The sequence below is a fragment of the Cajanus cajan genome, chromosome 3 (assembly GCF_000230855.2).
Source record: "Cajanus cajan strain Asha chromosome 3, NIPB_CcT2T_4, whole genome shotgun sequence".
Taxonomy (NCBI): domain Eukaryota; kingdom Viridiplantae; phylum Streptophyta; class Magnoliopsida; order Fabales; family Fabaceae; genus Cajanus; species Cajanus cajan.
Genome location: NC_138519.1, coordinates 66,980,080 through 66,984,917, shown reverse-complemented (window position 1 = coordinate 66,984,917; position 4,838 = coordinate 66,980,080).

Genomic DNA, 4,838 nt, shown 5'->3' with positions numbered 1-4,838 from the left:
CAATAGCTAAAAAAATTCGATGAGGTTGAATTACAACATGTTCCTCGACACTCGAATACAATTGCAAATGAGTTGGCTCAGGTGGCATCAGGGTATAAAGTAAGTAAGGAATGTCTCGAATCCTTAATTTATACAAAGAACGAATTGGCATGTCATCTAGAGAGTCTAAGTGTCACCTCATCGAGCCAGCAAGATTGGAAAGAATTGGTCGAGTATCTGCAAAATCCAAATTTGAAAGTCGAAAGAAAAATCAAACTCCAAGCCCTCAATTATGTCTTGCTAAATAATGAACTATACAAAAGAGGTTTCAATGGGATTCTGTTCAAATGTCTTGGGAGTCACGAAAGTTACATAGCTATGGCAGAAGTACATCAAGGTATTTGTGGTGCACATCAAGCAGATGATAAAATGAAATGGACCTTATCGAGAAAAGGTTTTTATTGGCCAACTATGATTAAAGATCGCATCGAATTCGCAAAAAGATGTGAGGAATGTTAAAGACATGTGCCAATACAAAGGGTACCAGCAAGTGAATTACATTTGATTATTAAACCTTGGCCATTTCGAGGTTGGGAAATTGATATAATAGGGCAAATTCATCCACCCTCCTCGAAAAATCATAAATATATATTAGTTGCCATAGATTATTTCACAAAATGGGTTGAGGCAATTCCTTTGAAGGAGGTCGAGCAAAAAGACATAATTGATTTTGTCGAAGATCATATTATAACAAGGTTTGGAATTCCTCAAACAATTACCACTGATCAAGGCACAGTTTTTACGGGTCGAAAGGTTGCTCAATATGCTCAATCACGGGGAATTAAGTTAATAACTTCGACACCGTACTATGCACAAGCAAATGGACAAGTAGAGGCTGCTAACAAACTTATTATCAGTTTGATTAAGAAGTATATCTCGAGCAAGTCTCGAAACTGGCATGAAACTCTTGTTCAAGTGTTATGGGCTTACAGAAATTCACCGAGAGATGCCACAAAAACTACCCCATACAAACTGGTGTATGGGCATGAGACTATTTTTCCTATAGATATTAATTTACAATCAATCCATGTACAGAAGCATAATGACTTTCCTATCCAGGATTATTGGAATGCAATGTATGACGAATTAATATCTTTAGAAGAAAAAAGGTTGGTAGCATTATAAAATCTTATTCAACAAAAGGAAAGAATCGAGAAAACATACAATAAATGAGTCAAAGTGCGCAGTTTTCGAGTTGGAGACTTAGTGTTAAATGTAATTCTTCCCATAGATCAAAAATCTCGACACTTGGGAAAGTGGTCTTATAACTGGGAAGGTCCCTTTATAATCGAGCAAGTATATTCGAAAAATGCATACGTGATTAAAGGAATAAATTCAAGTGCAGCAAGTAAAGTGATCAATGGAAAATACTTAAAATGTTTCCATAAAAGAGCAGAATATTAAAATGTACGTCCAATACAAACCAAAGAGGAATTAAAAATTGATGTTCAGGAATTTAATTATTACAAAACTTGGACTTAAAATCTCTATAAGTTTGATAAGCCTCATCCAAGCTCTGTTTGCGAGAAGCACATTGGATCTCCAGGTGTTTCTTCTACTCGAGGGTCTTTGCAAGTCTAGAAGAAATCACCTTGCCTTCTTCTTTGAGGTTCTTTTGACGCTGAATAACCTCTTGGCTTTGAGCCTTCAGAGTAGCTTGTTTCGAGCGGAGGTTATTCATCTCGTGTTGTAAGGCCTCGATTGATGCTGTACAATCTACCTCCTCTTGTTGTAATTTCTTCAGAGCAGGAATCATCTCCTCGGTAGATCTTCTGATGGAAATCAGTTCCTGTCGAAGACTCTCGAGCTTGGCACGATCTTCCTCACTCTTGACTTCGATTTGAGCCACCTCTTGGAATGAGGTGGACAATTTGGACCGAAGATCCCAAGCGAGGGTGAACGGCTTGATAAACTCTTGAAGTTCGAGGTGAATCTCAAGAGGAAGGTCCGGGTAGGATAGCAAGTCATCAATCATCTGTTGAACCTCAATTTTGAATTCCGGGAGAAGAAAGGCTTGGTCGAGATCTTCCACATATGCCTTTGACCAGAAGGATTCTAGCAGAGGTTGAAAAGTGAGAGGTGGTTGAGAAACTGGTTTAGGAACCTTCTCTAAAACGGAGGTGCAACTGGTCCAATTTTCGAGAACATCGAAAATATTGTTGACCTCATCATCATCTTCATTAAAGAAACTTATTAGATCCAGATCCGTAGAAGGGATCGAAGACAGTGGTGGCACTGAAGACTCGACACCTCCTTGGGCAGATTCGACACCACCCTAAGTCGAAGGAGAAGCGGTAAAAGGCTTAGGAGACTCGGTTGAATCTTAATAGAAAAAAAGAAAATATAAAAAAGACAGTTCTTTATGAAGGCTGTTACGAAGGTTGATGGAAATTCAAAGAGGATATATACCTTTGTTTGGACTAAGGGGTCACTCAAAAGAAAGAGCTTCATCCTGAGAGGAATGATGAGGAGTTTTTATATTTGCCAGAGGTTCCGATGAAGGGACCTTCCCCTCATCACTCTGAGGAGGAATCTCTATTGAAGCCATTATCGAGGCCATCTCGACAATGTTCAATTGGGAAGTGGTCAGCTAAAGAACAAAAAAAGGGGTGAAGTTAGAATAGTGAACTAAAGAAGGGTATAGAAAAGTAAAGATGAATAAAAAAAATGAACCTGTTGAGATTCCCCAGTAATAAGAGTATCCTTGGACATTTCCCGAGAAGAGTCGACTTGAATTATCTCGACACCCTGTAATGAAGAAGAATATCATAGAAAGGAAAATGGAAATTGGGAATCGAGGGAATCGAGTTTAAAAGATAGAATACCTTGGGGACAGATTTCATAGCGTCCTTGAGGAGTTTCTCGACAGGAGGCTTTTGGGTCTTCTTGAGAAGAGGAATTACTAACTTCCCCTTCCCTTTATCTGACTTTTTCGTGGTCGAAACCTGAAAATAGAAGAAAAATCCTTATGGTCGAGACGTGAAATAGACTAAGAAAATATACTAATGCAAATACGGTTTACTCACAGTCTTAGTGCTGGTCGAGTCTGTTTTTTGTTTTTTCGAGGTTTCGAGACTCTGAAAATAGAAGAAGAATTAGAGAAGGTAATGTGAAGTAAATCCAAAAATTCGATTGAAAGGTTAGATCGAAGAGAGTTGTACCTTGGAGCATAGGGAAACCTTGTCAGAAGCAGTCTTTCTTTTTCGACCCTTCAGTGAAGACCCTTTGTCATCATCATCATCACTCTCCCAGTTGGGAGTCTCTTCAACATGTTGAGGAATACGTTGAGGAATAGCAGCTGCATAACGCATAGTATATAAAAAGGATGAGATAAGTACAAAATGGAATTCGAGAAACTTTCTTAGTTAGAGTCATTTACTAGGAGGAGGATTGGTATTATCGACCCAACACAGTGACCACCATCTTTTTCGAGGAAAATCGTACACGGAACATCTCGCATAGGTAACTCGATCCTTTACAGGAACCTCTTTGCGATCAAGGTAAAATGGGTCGAGTGTCTTCACCTAAGGAGGGCGAGATAAATGTTTAACTAAACCAAAAAGAGCATTTGGAAGATGAGGTATATTTTTAGGACAAAATTTTTCGAAATCAATTTTTCCTCCAGGATTAATCACCTTTTTCGAGCGGATGTTCCTTTGTACCATTTTCGATAAAGAGACAGACGCATCAAAGATGGTTCGACCAATGTTGTCAGGTCGATAACAAACTTTAAAAAATTGCTCGAAATGATAAATAATAGTTTGGTTCTTGAAAGTACCTGATTGTTTCGGGCCCTGCGAAGAAAGAGGAGAGTTAATCAGCTTCTTCAGAAAATCATCAAAGTTGAGAAGTTTATCAACATAGTATTCACACCACCATCGAAGAAAAAACTTCGAGACTAAGAAAGAAGGGGAAAAAGTACAAGGTGTGAGCCTAAGTTGTTTCTCAGGGTGTAAAATAAAATCCAAAAGTTCCTCATAATTTCCTGTCTCGACACAAATATCAACATCAATACTTTCTTCTTGTCGGAGAGGAAGAGGCTTCATCTGGCACAGACCAAATTTTCGAGAGAAAAACTGTGGTTGATAAGGGTAGATCCTAACATCCTTTTGTCTCATTCCAGAGATTATTACGTCCCAAGAAAGGAAACCAAACCACATCTCAGTTGAATTTGGGGTTATGCTTCCAACTTGGTTGTTCTGTCGAAGCCAAGATGGGCCCATCAAAGTAGTACGAATGAAGGGGGCTAAGTCTTCACTAAAATCAGTGAAACTAAGAATAGCGTCAATATATTTTGCAAAATTATTAATTGAACGCTTTCGAGGAGTGAGAGTTGTCAAACGTGCTCCCTCGAGTTCGCATACTAGAGTGAAGGACGAAGTTAGAGAAAGCTTCTTCTCGAAAATCGTGTTGAGCCATAGTTGAAGTAACCATAATGGTCCAGAGAGATTACGAGGACCAGACTCGCGGAAAAGGCTTTTCGAAGCTTCATCGAGACAAGTATACAGGGAGGCCAACAAAAGTTTACTCAAACAAATTTTCTTTTTTAGATAAAGGGCTTGAGCCAATATGTAGTAATATTTGGGGACTTGGAGCGAAGGGGTGCAGAAAACACAAGCAGATAGCCAATACATCAAGAAAGCGATATGCTCCGAAGTCGAAACAGGAGTATCGGGTTTTCGCATGTGAGCAGTAATGAAGGCTAAGTAAGTTTTCTTGTCCCAAGATATTGAGGTCTCCTTGATCGAAATCTCTTCTTCAAACACATCAGGATAGAACCTATCCCCAATAGGTGCTAA